Raw genomic sequence first — 16,203 nt, forward strand, 5'->3', positions numbered from 1 at the left:
CCTGGATGAAACTAAATGCAGCCAAAGAATGAGTACATTTAGTTTTATGTCTGGTAGCCAAGCACAAACACAGGCATCCCTGGCAACTGGGAATGGGGAGATTTGTCAATCAGAGTTGGGAGAGAGCTGCCAGGAAGGTCACTGTCTACCTTTAGGAATTGGGAACATCGTTCCTGCTCTTGTAATCCAGAAGGAGTTTGGGAAATGGCACACATTATGTGTATTTTCAAGACACTTTAGGTTTTGCGACTCCTACCATCAGAAAGGACACGAGGAAGATACCATTGGAATATGAGCATCTCCATTTTCAAACACCATGGGACATTTATCCTCATCTCTTCATCGTTGCTCATTCTTGAGGTCCTTATTCAAGAAGATTCAAGAAGGCAGCTCACTATCACCTTGTCCAGGGCAGTTTTGGGTGGGTAATAAGTGCTGGTCAAGACAGCAATATTCACAACCAATGAATAAACATGAAAAGCTGTAAGTGTTCTTATGGGAATATGTGCCTCATGATAATCACATCTGTTCAAGGAGCTTCCACTGTTATCTTCTCAGTATAAATGGGATGGGTAATAATTTGAACATTGAGAACAAATTAAGCAAAAACTGAAAACACGAATGTTTTGATCATTTAAGCCAACATCAATGCTAGCCAAAAGAACACTACATTGTTCCTCATACCCAGTACTGCATCAGTGAAGTACTTTGGGTAATTTACATGTTAAAATGCATTTTGATGAATGGGAGGCCGGGTGGTTCAGCAGTTAACACTGCTGCCTCACAGTACCAGGGAGCCGGGTTTGATTCCTGCCTTGGGCGACTGTCTGTGTGGAGTTTGCATATTCTCCCTGTGTCTGCATGAGTTTCCTCCAGGTGCTCTGGTTTCCTTCACAATCCAAAAGATGTGCAGGTTATGTGAACTGGCCATGCTAAATTGTCTATAGTGTTAGGGGTAAATATAGGGTAGGGGAATGGATCTGGGTGGGTTACTCTTTGAAGGGTTGTGTAGATTTATTGGGCTTAAGGGACTGTTTCCTTACTGTCGGTAATCTAATCTCTTCATTAGCATTTTGAAGGCTGCGTTTCAACAATCTGTGAGCTCTGCCACAGGCTGATCTTCAACTTCATTGCTGACAGAACGCCTAATTGTTTCCATTCCAATTCCTGCAACTCTTTCCTCCCTCCCAGAAGATGATGGGCCCAATTTGTCTTCACGATCCCTTCAACAGGATCCATGTTTAATGCATCATTCTCTGTTACTTCTCCTCATCTTCATCTTAAATAACCATATTTTCCTTTCCTTTTTCAATTTTCCACTGAGGTATTGTCAATGTGACATGCTAGTCCACTTTCCCATTACCCTGACTTGGAGGTGCCGGTGTTGAACTGGAGTGTACAAAGTTAAAAATCACACAACACCAGGTTATAGTCCAACAGATTTATTTGGAAGTACTAGCTTTCAGAGCTATTCATTCAAATAGTTACAATTACCTTAAAAGTTTTTAGATTTGTACAATAAGTAGGAAATAGACAGCACAAGATTAGTGAAAAAAATTCTCCTATTTCATTAAACAAAGATTTCATTCATCTGATGCCTGAGCTTATTCTGAGAGGGATTGTGGAGGACTCAACATTTGATGCCAGCTTGTTAAATAATGTGACAAATTAATCTTCACATTGGAAAACTTGTTATTTATTATTTTATCAGAGTGGTTGGATGCAGTTGATTGAATGAAACTGGGAGAGAAAAGGCAAAAGCAAAAGGATGAACTACAAGATGAGAAATTCTGTGAAGACTGTCATAATTCAAATAAAGAAGAGAATTCTAGATATTGAGTTCTGCATTGTCGTGTATTACCAATCATCAGTAAGTGTATGTTTGGTTACAGAGATGTTTGGTCAAGACGTTGCGAATGTTTATTTAAACATTTTGAGTTTTTATTAAAAACTAGATCTTAATTAGAGATAACCATTTTGCTGCAGCTAACGAAATTTAAGCATTTTATTTATCATAAATTACCTTTTCAAGTAGAGTCAGTAGAGTCTTATATGTAGGAGGAAGGGAAATAGCAAGTTACAGAGAGAAAAGGCATACCAGCATGTCTTGACTGGATTAGATAGAGTGTGGTAGTACAAGTTGGGTGTGAGTGATCAGCAGCTAATTTTACATCTTTTCCAATTCTTGCTTACATTGACTTTAATTCCAGGCACCCATTCTATTTATTCATCAGGGGGTCCTGAGGCAGAAGGTGAGGCATTCTTCCTCCAGGCGTTAGATGGTATGGGGGTGGTGATGGAGGAGGCCCAGGACCTGCATGCCCTCGACAGAATGGGAAGGGGAGTTGAAATAGAGGACGTGCAGGTCCTGGGCCTCCTCCAGCGTGACTCCCTTACCACCCAATGCCTGGAGGAAGAACGCCTCATCTTCTGCCTCAGAACCCTCTAACCCCATGGCATCAATGTGGATTTCACCAGTTTCCTCATTTACCCTCCTCCCACTTTACCCCAGCTCTGCACCGTCCTCATGACCTGTCCCACCTGTCCATCTTCCTTCCCACTGATCTGCACCAGCCTCCCCTCTGACCTATCACCTTTACCCCAACTACTGCACTCTCAGGTACCTTCCCCCCAGCTCCACCCCCTCCCTTTTATCTTTTTCCCCCCGAGGCTCCCAGCCTCATTCGTGATGAAGGACTTTTACCCGAAACGTCAATTTTCCTGCTCCTCGGATGCTGCCTGACCTGCTATGCTTTTGCAGCACCACAGTCTTGACTGTAATCTCCGGCATCTGCAGTCCTCACTTTCACTGCTGCACAGTTTGGTCAAGCATAGACAATGCCCATTTTTAATGATTTCCCAATATCTGTAACCAGCTGAAAAGGCCACATGTACTTCATCCTTCATAAATCACATTTCCTGCCAGGAATGTGCTTAAGTTGACAGTTTGTTTCAATGAAATAACTTTGTGAGGAGCTGGGGTCACAAGGTTTGATTGTATTAGACCGAGATCTAGTTTAGATAACAGGAAATAGTTCTTTCAACAGAGATAGAACAGGCTTTATTCTTATGTAGTGAATGCTCATTATTGAGAGCTGGACCTTTTTCTGACTGGAGTAGAAACCACCTTTTATGAATTTTTTCAGAGAATTCAGAGCCAGAGTAACTCTCTGGATTAATTTCAACTCTATAGGAATTTCTAAGTTTCTTTTTCCCTCAGTTAATTTCCCTAAGTTTTATGTTTTTTTGTTGCTAGTTCCAGTGGATGGTTTTGAGTTTGGCGGAGAGTGTATTTGCTATGGTAGGATGGACCAGAGAAATTTATTTATTGTGGGCGGCACGGTGGCACAGTGGTTAGCACTGCTGCCTCACAGCGCCAGAGACCAGGGTTCAATTCCCGCCTCAGGCGACTGACTGTGTGGAGTTTGCACGTTCTCCGCGTGTCTGCGTGGGTTTCCTCCGGGTGCTCCGGTTTCCTCCCACAGTCCAAAGATGTGCAGCTCAGGTGAATTGGTCATGCTAAATTGCCCGTAGTGTTAGGTAAGGGGTAAATGTAGGGGTATGGGTGGGTTGCGCTTTGGCGGGTCGGTGTGGACTTGTTGGGCCGAAGGGCCTGTTTCCACACTATAATCTAATCTAATTTCATTGCCAATCCTTGTTCATATGTTCATAAATCATCTGAAGGAAAGATAATGAATCTCAGCATATCTAATCCAGTACTAATGAGCAATGGGGCAAATCCAACTCAGGGTCTTAGTGTACTCAGCATTTAAGAGACATAGGACATAGAACAGTACAACACAGGGATAGGCATGTCTGCCAGTAGGATGGTGGTACAGTAGGGTTTCAGAGCCCAGGTCTCCTGCGCTTATCTTTCAGTTTATTTTATTTTTTCTCTCTATTCTATTCCATTCTATTTCATTTATTTTCTCTCTTCTATTTTAGTTTACTTACATCTTCATGCAGAGCTCAGTTGTAGCAACGGGATCAGTGGCAGCATGTAGGCCCTGCAGCACAGACTCAAGTAGGCCCAGCAACACAGACCTAAGTAGGCCCAGAAGCGCAGACTCAAATAGGCCCAGCAGTGCAGACTCAAGTAGGCCGTGAACTACAGACTCAAGTAGGACCAGTAGCGCAGACACAAGTAGGCCCAACAGCGCAGACTCAAGTAGGCCCAGCAGCACAGACTCAAGTAGGCCCAGCAGTGCAGACACAGGAAGGCCCAGCAGCACGACACAAGTAGGCCCAGCAACACAGACTCAAGTAGGCCGTGCACTATAGACTCAAGTAGGTCCAGCAGCGCACACACAAGTAGGCCCAGCAGCACAGACTCAAGTAGGCCCAGCAGCACAGACTCAAGTAGACCGTGCACTACAGACTCAAGTAGGCCCAGCAGCACAGACTCAAACTGGCCCTGCAGCACGGACTCAAACAAGCCCTGCAGCACAGACTCAAAATGGCCCTGCAGCATGGACTCAAACAAGCCCTGCAGCACGGACTCAAACAAGCCCTGCAGCATAGACTCAAACAAGCCCTGCAGCACAGACTCAAACTGGCCCTGCAGCACAGACTCAAACTGGCCCTGCAACACGGACTCAAACAAGCCCTGCAGCATAGACTCAAACAAGCCCTGCAGCACAGATTCAAACTGGCCCTGCAGCACAGACTCAAACTGGCCCTGCAGCATGGACTCAAACTGGCCCTGCAGCATAGACTCAAACAAGCCCTGCAGCACAGACTCAAACTGGCCCTGCAGCATAGACTCAAACAAGCCCTGCAGCACAGACTCAAACTGGCCCTGCAGCATAGACTCAAACAAGCCCTGCAGCACAGACTCAAACTGGCCCTGCAGCATAGACTCAAAAAAGCCCTGCAGCACAGATTCAAACAAACCCTGCAGCACAGACTCAAACTGGCCCTGCAGCATAGACTCAAACTGGCCCTGCAGCACAGACTCAAACAAGCCCTGCAGCACAGACTCAAACTGGCCCTGCAGCATAGACTCAAACAGGCCCTGCAGCACAGACTCAAACTGGCCCTGCAGCATAGACTCAAACAAGCCCTGCAGCATAGACTCAAACAAGCCCTGCAGCACAGACTCAAACTGGTCCTGCAGCATAGACTCAAACAGGCCCAGCAGCACAGACTCAAACAGGCCCAGCAGCACAGACTCAAACTGGTCCTGCAGCATGGACTCAAACAAGCCCTGCAGCACGGACTCAAACAAGCCCTGCAGCACGGACTCAAACAGGCCCTGCAGCATAGACTCAAACAGGCCTGGCAGCACGGACTCAAGTAGGCTCAGCAGTGCAGACTCAAATTGATCCAGCAGCGTAGACTCAAGTATGCACAGCAGCATGGACTCAGGTAGGCCCTGCAGCACGGACTCAAACTGGCCCTGCAGCATAGACTCAAGTATGCCCGGTAGCGCAGACTCAGGTAGGCCCTGCAGCATGGACTCAAATAGGCCCAGCAGTGCAGACTCAAACAGGCCCAGCAGCATGAACTCAAACAGGCCCAGCAGCATGGACTCAAATAGGCCCAGCAGTGCAGACTCAAACAGGCCCAGCAGCATGAACTCAAACAGGCCCAGCAGCATGGACTCAAATAGGCCCAGCAGTGCAGACTCAAACAGGCCCTGCAGCATGGACTCAAACAGGCCCAGCAGCATGGACTCAAATAGGCCCTGCAGCACGGACTCAAACAGGCCCAGCAGCATGGACTCAAATAGGCCCTGCAGCACGGACTCAAATAGGCCCAGCAGTGCAGACTCAAACAGGCCCAGCAGCACGGACTCAAACAGGCCCAGCAGCATGGACTCAAATAGGCCCTGCAGCATGGACTCAAACAGGCCCAGCAGCATGGACTCAAATAGGCCCTGCAGCATGGACTCAAACAGGCCCAGCAGCGTGGACTCAAATAGGCCCAGCAGCACGGACTCAAACAGGCCCTGCAGCACGGACTCAAATAGGCCCAGCAGCATGGACTCAAACAGGCCCAGCAGCGTGGACTCAAGTTGGCCCAATAGCGCAGACTCAACTAGGCCCAGCAGCACAGACTCATGGCAACAACATCGGAGGTGAGTTTAAGTTCCAAGTAGATTCTGCATCGTCCTAGCACTGACTCCTGGCTGCCTAGGCAGAGCAGAGTTTGGGTGTCTGGCTGTTTCTGCATCCAGTGCAGATTCATGGGGGTGGTGACAGAGGCAAGTTTGTGCCCAGTACGTGACCCGACAGTATCAGCAGTGGCTGCATTGGTGAGGTCTCGTGGTGGTGATGGAGTTGACTTTGGTCTGTTATGGTACTCGGCAGCATCATTAGGTTCTGCACTGTTGCGGTCCAGTGAGGACTCATAGTTGTGAGTGCATCGGTGGGGGGCAAGCTGGCGCTGACGAGTGGTGACTTTCATTCCATTCCTGCAATCACGGAGTGGTGAAGGGGACTCGTTCTTAACCACCAGCCATGGCCTTTGACCCATGATGGAGCAATTAATGAGAAGGACTGAAAAGTCAGACACTTTCGCTATCTCTTCATTTTCCTGCCTTTTTGTTCTATGTTTAAGATGGGGCTGGAGAATGGCGATACTGTACAACCCTTATCACTGTATTTTGTAACAAGACACACATGACAATGAATAAATCTAACAAATCATCAAATGTCTATGCCAGTTGTGATGCCTTCCTAAACTAACCCCACCTACCTGCTCAGAGTCCATATCCTTCTATTCTCTCCCTGTTCATGTTGTCTGTCTAAATGCCTGAAAAATGTTGCTATCATACCTGCTTCTACCATCTGGCAAGATGCTCCAGGCACCACAGGCTATAAATATAGCTAAGTTTACGTTGTGGCAGGACCTAGACTCAGTCTGTCAATGTGATATAAAAGGTTCTCACTTATGCTGAGCTGACCATCTTGTTGAGTTTCTTCAAAGCTGGATGTATGAGTGATCGCTGTTACAACACAACGTGAAACAGAGTAAAACCATTGTATTTCCACCACTGGGTCGATTCATATTGCTGAGGGTCATTAGAACAGCATAGTACAGAAACAAACACAAAGTAAAGGAAAATGAGGGATAGAAATGGCAAGATTAGGGAACCATGGATGACAGGTGAATTTGTGAGACTAGCTAAGAGTAAAAAGGAGGCATACATGAAACAGGTGAAGCTTTGGAAGAATATCGGGAAAGTAGGATCAATCTGAAACGAGGAATTAAGAGAGCTAAAAGGGGTCATGAAATATCTTTAACAAACAGGGTTAAGGAAAATCCTAAAGCCTTTTATTCGTCTATAAGAAGCAAAAGGGTAACTAGAGAAAGGGTTGGCCTACCCAAGGACCAAGGAGGAAAGTTATGCATGGAATCAGAGAAAATGAGTCAGATTCTTAATGAACACTTTGCGTCAGTATTCACCAAGGAGAGGGACATGACAGATGTAGACCTTACGATAGATGTTTGATTACTCTAGGTCAAGTTGGCATAAGGGGGGAGAAAGTGTTGGGTATTTTAAAAGGCATTAAGGTGGACAAATCCCCAGGTCTGGATGGGATCTATCTTAGCTTACTGAGGAAAGCAAGAGAGGAAATAGCTGGGGCCTTAACAGATATCTTTGCAGCATTCTTGAACATGGGGACTGGAGAATTGCTAATGTTGTTCCCTTGTTTAAGAAGGGTGGCAGGGATGATCCAGGTAATAATAGACCGGTGAGCCTGATGTCAGTGGTAAGGAAGTTGCTAGAGAAGATACTGAGAAATAGGATCAATTTACATTTGGAAGAAAATGGGCTTATCATTGATAGGCAACATGGTTTTGTGCAAGGAAGGTCATGTCTTTCCAACTTAATGGAGCTCTTTGAGGAAGTGACAAAGTTGATTGATGAGGGAAGGTCTATCGATGTTATATACATGGACTTCAGTAAGGCATTTGATAAGGTTCCCCATGGTAGGCTGATGGAGAAGGTGAAGTCGCATGGAGTCCAGGGTATACTAGCTAGATGGATAGAGAACTGGCTGGGCAGCAGGAAACAGAGAACTGTGATTAGTGGTGTTCTACAGGGATCAGTGTTGGGGCCACTGTTGTTTGTAATACACATAAATGATCTGGAGGAAGGTATAGCTGGTCTAATTTGCAGATGACACTAAGATTGGTGGAGTAACAGATAGTGAAGGGGACTGTCAGAGAATGTAGCAGAATATAGACAGATTGGAGAATTGGGCAGAGAAATGGCAGATGGAGTTCATGCTGGGCAAATGTGAGATGATGCATTTTGGAAGAATCAATTCAAGAGTGAACTAAATGGTAAATGGAAAAGCCGTGCGAAAAATTAATGTATAGAGAGATCTGGATGTTCAGGTCCATTGTACCCTGAAGATGGCAATGCAGGTCCAACAGAGTGGTCAAGAAGGCATATGGCATGTTTTCCTTCATTGGACAGTGTATTGAGTACAAGAGTTGGCAGGTCATGTTACACTTGTATAGGATTTTGGCTCAGCCACATTTGGAATACCGCGTACAGTTCTGGTCGCCACAATGCCAAAAGGATGTGGATGCTTTGCAGAGGGTGCAGAGGATGTTCACCAGGGTGTTTCCTGGTATGGATGGTGCAGCGAAGAAGAGAGGTTGAGTAGATTAGGATTATTTTCATTAGAAGGACAGAGGTTGAGGGGGTCCTGATTGAGGTTACGCAGAGGGTGGTGGGTGCCTGGAACATATAGCCAGCAGGGGTGGTAGAGGTGGGCACGACGGCATCATTAAGATGTATCTGGACAGATACATGAATGGGCAGGGAGCAGAGGGATACAGACCCTTAGAAAATAGGTCACAGGTTTAGACAGAGGATCTGGATGGGTGCAGGCTTGGAAGGCTGAAGGGCCTGTTCCTGTGCTATAATTTTCTCTCTTCTTTGAAAACAATCATCTAAGATTAAAAGGCAGTCAGAAACTCAACTAATTCCAAAATAAATTTGCAGATATTCATATTTTGTGCTGTCAGTTATAAGTCGCTGGTATTGATTGGGAGATGGCTATATAATGGTAATGTAACTGGACTGTTAATCCAGAGCTCCAGTTTAATATAAAAATTTGAAAGAATTGGCGATGCTGAAAATCAGAAACAAAAATGGAAATTGCTGGAAAAACTCAGCAAGTTTGGCAGCATCTGTGGAGAGAAATCAAAGTTAACATTTCAACAAGTGATCCTTGTTGTTCAGAGCTGAAGAAGAGTCACTAGACCCAAAACGTTAAGTCTGGTTTCTCTCCACAGATACTGCCAGGCCTACTGAGTTTTTCCAGCAATTTCTGGTTTTGCTCCAATTTAATACTCTGGAGACATGGGATTGAATTCTACTGTGTCAGATGGTAAAATTGAATTCAATTAAAACCTGGAATAAAAAAAAGCCTCATGGCAAGTTGTGCCCACTGTCAATTGACAGAATAAACCATCTCGTTCATTAATGTCCATTGGGGTGGGGGGGAATCTTGTCATCCCTACATGTGACTCCAGACCCACAGCAATGGGGTTAATTCCTAACTGCCCTTTAGGCAGTAAATGCTAGGCTAGGCAGTGATGCCCACATTCCTTAATGAATAAAGAGAAAACAAGTTTTCATTTTACGTTCTTCATGAGACCTCCTTATATTGTAAAACTCACCAGACAATCTCACTGCAATTATTTGGTTGTCAATCTGGTCCAGTCACCATGACTAGACTGATCAATGATACCATTATTTATGTTTAGGAAACTAAAAAATAAAAACTTGGCATCTGTAGGGAGAGCACTTACAAGGTGCTGCAAAGGAAGCCTGGTGAATTGCTGCAGAGTAGCTTGTTATATGGTGCACACTGGAGCCACTGTGCGCTTGTGATGGATGGAATGTTTGCTTAAGTGAGTGGATTGGATTCCAATCAAATGCTGTTGGAACTGTATCTATCTGGGTAAGTAGTGAGTGTTCTAGCCTGTGACTTGATAATGGTGGACAGGTACTGGAGAGACAGGAGATGAGTTACTCATCACAGAACGTCCAATTTCAGACCTATTCATGTTAGCATGATATTTATATGGCCAGTCCAGTTCAGTTTCTGGTTAATAATAAACACCATTCCCGCCCCACCAATTCAGATATCGATAATGAGAGATTCAGCAATGGTAATGCTATTGAACATCAGTGAAGATGATTAGATACTCTCTTGTTAGAGGTGGTCATTTCCCTGCATTTGCGTGATGTTAACATTACTTGCTGCTTATCAACCTAGTCTCAGTTTAGTTCAGGTCTTGCTGCACGTAGATGTTATTGGATGGAGACGATCCCACAGCAGTGTTTTGAAGTGAACAAGGGAATTTTCCACCACGTTCTGACAAATGTTAACTTCTCAACTAACATCCCCACACATCATTTGGTGACTTATCTCATTACTAGTTGTGGGATCTTGCTGTGTATAAGCTAATTTTCCAGTACTAGCACATGGAACAGGAACGTTGTTTCAAACATAACTTTGTTAACTGTTACATTTCATGATTGGCATCAAATCAAATGTAAGATTCTTTTTTCTTCCCCAGTTGTGTACTTTTGATCAAACCAGCAGATATTTTGCACAGAACATTAGTTACATGCTCTTTCAATATACTAAATGTAGGGTCCACACAAAACTGGAGTCTTAACTCCTTCAGTACCCTGTTATTATTGTCATGATGTTCTTGCAACCCACAGCTGTAATAATGGCACATCTATCTCTCCAAGGCCAGAGGCGGCAGTGGGAACATCAAGTGTTCAATGAGCTAAGAAGTTCCAGATGTTTTGCTGACCTTTTTGGATCAGACTTTGGGGCCTAAAGGGTTACTGTCAAACTGAGACCCTCAGAAATTTGGCTCACAGAATGAAACTGCACGTTATTCCTTATTTTTATCTTTAGTCCACAGCAACCACGAAGAAAGAACGAATTGTCGTTTAGAACGTCTTGTATTTTGTTAGGGTTCTTTTGTTTTCTCAATTTATTCGGAGTACATTTGCACCAGGGTGTCATGTATAGACGTTTTCAGCTCTGGCATGTGTTTCCAATAAGCTGTAGAAAATAAGAGCTTGCGCACTGATGTAAATTTCAGGGCTCTTTTAATCTCTGTCCTTTCCCTGTGCTAAAACATGTATAATTGCTCCAAATTTTGAAGTCTCTGCTTCTTTTGAATTTTTTTTTAGTCGGCCAAATAAAAGCTCGAAAGGGATGCATGTTCCCTGGCATTAGCATTGTATATGATTGTACATGACAGACTATTTACTTTCAGAGGCCCTGCAAAGGATAACCAAAAAAGGGCATGTAGCAAGACATTTTTGGCAGCCAGCAACCGTTTTCAGGGTTTTTAAGTCTTGTTTCTTGATGAGTGGCTTCCTGAGCATGCCTGGGGAATGACAGGCATTCGTGGATGGAGGCTGGACTCAAAACGTGGGTTTACACACTGATTGGCTCCTAATCAGAACAAGCTACAGACAATGCATACTAGTGGCTGTCAACTGTAAACATAGGGGAGATGTGTTCACTTCGCATTGACTTTGGGAGGGGCGTAAGCATGACTGGAGTTTTATTGAATAGAACTGTGTATGTGTGTGTGTTTTGACTGCCTGTGCTTCCTCGCAGTTCGGCTGCAAGTCTAGCTTGTATTGAAAGCCGGCCAGCGCTGAACCTAGAGGTAAGACATGGACTTCTGGTATTCCGTGTAGTAGGCATGACTTCAAAGAAACTAAAGATTTGCATTGAGCAGATCCACTAGAACTTATCTTCTGTTAAACGCTTTAAAGGAAGTCAGAAATACCGTCTGATTTGACTGTTTCTGGAATGCAGCAAGGATAGTATTGACAAAGGGGAATTGTAGGAGTCTGTGTGCCGATGCTGAAATGTTACATTGCTCGAAGTATTTGCGAAGGCGGCTGAGTTGGTTCTGTCGGTAGTAAGAAGCAGCGAGAAGGGGAGAGATCAAAGCGTTTGAGTAAAACTCAAAAGTGCAACCTTTTCACACAAGATCAACTTGGAGCTGACTGCGTGCGAGCCTCTTGTTGCTTCTCTTTTAAAGTTTAAATCGATACTGGGAGGAGAAATGCAGTGCGGATGGTCAGTGTGTAGCTCGGGTTTTTTTTTGTTCTCGATAAGTGAAAGACAGACTCTGATTCCAGTCAGGTTGACATGTTGAGGCGATTTTAATTGATAGTGAAGTCGCTATCTGATTTTAGACCTCGGAGTTGCTCCAATCTGTTCACTATCCGAACCGGAATAATGCAGTGTTCTCTGTACTGGGAGCTGGAGTCAGGCTGGTACTCAATGCCCATATAATTCAACTATTCCCACACCTCCCTTTTTCCATACCCTCACCCGGTTGGAAGAAAAAGGTTTCCAAGAGCATTTCTTAATTGTATGACCCCACAGTACATCTCAACATTTTTTTTTGATGTTCCCAATGTTGGGTGAGCTCCTCCAGCCTGGGGGAAGGGAGGAGGGGGTGGTTAAAGGCATTAGCTCAAAGCAAAATGATGAGGTTTAAGGTGCAGACTTGAGAGTGGTCTGCTCCAGCGAGCTCCTTGCTTAATTTTCTTGGAAGGCCGGCAGGATGCCAGTATTTTGAAAAGTAGAGAGGTTAGCTAAATATTTGCTGGCCTTCTGTGAAACCACATCTGATAAGGCATCCATGTTAGGAAAAAATGAAGGGAATGCGCTCAATGCATAGGCCTTATAAGGAGCAAATTTAACTTGGTGACAGACGATGGGTTTAACCTATGGAATGTAAGTATGCATTTGAAATCGTTCTGAGGGACTTTAACATGGACAAGTTGAAAAAGTCCAACTTGTTGGTCCATGTACTACATTGCATCTCTCGGTTGGTTGCAGTTGTTTATGGTTATTTATAACTTGCCTTTGCTTGGTTAAACATTGAGTTATTATTAAGTTTGTTCTATTTCTAAGGCCAATGCAAAATTTGGTTTGTGCTTTGATTCTGATCTAATTGTTTATCTATGATCATGTCTTGTTACTGATTATTCTTTGATTTTGTGTTCCAGTAGTGCAGAATACATAATTGTGGTGCCGACTCAAAAATCTAATCATTTAATAATACGACTGCAAACTGTCTGAAGATTTTTTTTTTAAATTACAAATTATATAAATTAAGCATCAGTCTGGCCTTACTCTGAACGCTGCATAACTAGTAGAGGATTTTGTTTATATCTCTTTGTTAATTACAGTAGACCTTTCCTTGATTAGACAGCTTGAAAGCATTCTTTGATTTAAGATTTATATTCTTTATGAGTAACTTTGTGACATTCTGACTGAGATAGCTGAAAATCCTACAATGCAAACCAGAGACCACAAAATGGCCCAGCCTAATTAGATCTGTCCGATAGTGATGTTAGTCAGGATTGCATAGATGTCTGGGCTTTCGCTCAAGGGAGTCACCGCTGAAGCATTACAACCAGTTGAAAATCTGAACTGGAGAACCCTAATTATGTGAAAGATTTGTGCTGCTGAAGAGTAAAGGAATCATTTGTGCTGTTTAATAGCTCCTCATTAAGGGTTAGATTTAATCACAACCATAGCATTGGTGTGAAGTAGCATCACATTGCGTCAACAATATGATTATTCCAAAAGTAGCCAGGCCCAGTGTGATACTGGAGAGAAAGAGACTGTAGCTCTCTTGAATGTTACTGTATGTACTGTTGAGCAGTTACCTGATTACATACAAAAGTTCTGCATTTCTGTGAAGCCAGAATCAATGCTGAGCTTGTGTGAATGTACTGTGATCACAGAACTTTAGCATTTGTGTACATGTTAGTTTCCTAGCTGGCTTTGTTATAACCCATGTAGAATTAAACTTAATTACAGATGCCTACAAGCCTTGACTCCCAATGTGCATTCATGCACGTACTGTACACACCTCAGTCAAAATCTTCAGCCCTCACCCATGGCAAATTTATTACACAGGTCAAGCAGGTTCTTTTATCTTCATTCATGGGATGAGGGCATTGCTGGCTAGGCTAGCATTGCCCATCCCTAATTGCTCAGAGGGCAGCTGAGAGTCAACCACATTGCTCTGGGTCTGGAGTTATGTGTAGGCCAAGCCAGCAGTTTCTTTCCATAAAGGACATCAGTGAACCAGATGGGTTTTTCCTGACAATGGATTCATGCTCATCATTAGACTCTTAATTCCAGATTTTCATTGAATTCGAATTTCACCATCTGCTGTGGTAGGATTCTAAATCAGGTCTCTGGATTAACAGATCATCGATAATACCACTAGGCCACTGCCTCCTCTTAATTTAGTAGTTGGTGGGTGAAAATACGACTGTCTCTGTTCCTCTACACCAATCCATGGTGAGAAGGCATGTTGACAATGTTCCCACTTCACTGCCAATGAGTCCTCAGGGGAGCAGTTAATGCCGACGTAAGGGCCTTATCCCACTGCTGCTGTTATTAAACCAGTTGTGAGCAGAAATTTCACCCTCAGGGTCCTTGACTTGGTGGAAGGGCCTACTGCTGGCCTGTCAAATGCTTGAGTGCTACATAATGTGGTGGGTCTTCCCAGTAAGTGCTCTGGTTCAGCCCCATTTAGAATACTGTGTCCAAGTTTGGGCCCCACACCTCAGGAAGGACATACTGGCACTGGAGCGTGTCCAGTGAAGATTCACACAGATGATCCCTGGAATGGTTGGCCTAACATTTGATGAATGGCTGAGGATCCTAGGATTGTATTCATTGGAGTTTAGAGGTTGAGGGGAGATCTAATAGAAATTTACAAGATAATGCATGGCTTAGAAAGAGTGGATGCTGGGAATTTGTTTCCTTCAAGCGGGGATACTAGGACCCATGGACACACTCTTAGAGTTAGCGGGGGTCAATTTAAAACGGAAATGAGGAGACATTTCTTCAGCCAGAGAGTGATAGTCCTGTGGAATTCATTACCACGGAGTGCAGTGGAGGCGTGGACGTTAAATGTCATTCAAGGCAGAGATTAATAAATTCTTAACTTCACAAGGAATTAAGGGATACGGGGAGAGTGCGGGTAAGTGATGTTGAAATGCCCATTAGCCATGATTGAATGACGGAGTAGACTCGATGGGCCGAATGGCCTTACTTCCACTCCTATGTCTTATAGTTTTAAGAGGTGTCTGAGGCTCATGCCAGCTCTCCAGCGAGCTGCTGAGGCCTCTTCAAGATTCCAGCCGTAGCTTGTCTTAGCCGGATTGGTGACCGTCAGGTGGAAAGGAAGAAGCCAAGTAGGGTACTTGACTATTTTTGAGGTCTGGAGCGGCTACGGTGACACTGCTGAGCTGGTTTCTCAGCTCCTCGTAAATTGTTCAAATAGCTAATGTCATTGAATATTTCTATTAAGAGGATTGGAGTGCTGAATTTTTTTAACTTAGTTCTTTATTTCACTATTTCTGTTCTAAGATTTTGTACCTAGGTACTTTGTACCAAGGATGCTGCTGTGTGTGGCAACATTGTACACTTTTCACTGTACTTTGTACCCTGCACTTGAGTGACAATAAAACCTAAATCTTAAAAAGAAATCTGATGTGGTTGCATTATTTAGGTCCCATTGACTTATGTAGAGAGTAAGAACTTGTTTGTTTGCAATATCTAATTAGTCAGATGCCTACAAATTACTCGAGGCTAATTCTGGATGTAGTCTCTTGGCACAACTTTGGATTTGGTGCAAAGCCAAAATTTATTGGAAATGAGGTGCAATTTAAAGCTGAAGACAAGTAGAGTGAGGTTCTCTCCTCACAAATAATTTTTGTCTCATTTCTTCAGAAATAGCCTGATTCTGCAGTCAACCGGCATTTACATAGCAACTGTACCATCTCACTCTAAATCCTAATATAAATGCATGAGGTCTTTGATCAAGTGGTGCCTTGTCCACATCAGACCCCACTGAACTGATTGCTATTTCACTAAAGAAGGACTGGAGGGAGAAGTCAGAAGAGAATTGACATATAGCATTGCCATATTCCTTCGTGGGAGCATCACATAGCTGGACCATGGGTGTTGGTCACCGCTCATTGTTTGACACTGCCAACTCTGACAAAGTACGTAAGGAAAGCAAACAAAGATGGACCTTGAATGTTGCTGATTTGTAGTGACTTTTGATTATATTATTAAAACTATAAACAAAGTCTGAGAGAAGTGTTTCATTGTCATTCATTGCAAGGTCATAATGGCACTCAAGATTAAG

At 43.9% G+C, this 16,203-nt stretch overlaps 1 protein-coding gene across 3 annotated transcripts in view; it reads left to right on the forward strand.

Annotated features, from left to right (window-relative positions):
- Window positions 1–11,498: 11,498 nt before the first annotated feature.
- Window positions 11,499–16,203, forward strand: part of LOC140466695 (non-muscle caldesmon-like) — a 212,816-nt gene continuing 208,111 nt past the window's right edge. For 2 of the 3 annotated variants that reach the window (XR_011955261.1, XM_072562164.1), the window contains exon 1: window positions 11,499–11,673. The gene's annotated coding sequence lies outside the window, so the exon portion shown is untranslated. Of the gene's footprint in view, window positions 11,674–12,073; window positions 12,093–16,203 lie in introns of those variants that run through there. The other variant, XM_072562166.1, reaches the window with a different exon arrangement.

The sequence above is a fragment of the Chiloscyllium punctatum genome, chromosome 44 (assembly GCF_047496795.1).
Source record: "Chiloscyllium punctatum isolate Juve2018m chromosome 44, sChiPun1.3, whole genome shotgun sequence".
Lineage (NCBI taxonomy): Eukaryota > Metazoa > Chordata > Chondrichthyes > Orectolobiformes > Hemiscylliidae > Chiloscyllium > Chiloscyllium punctatum.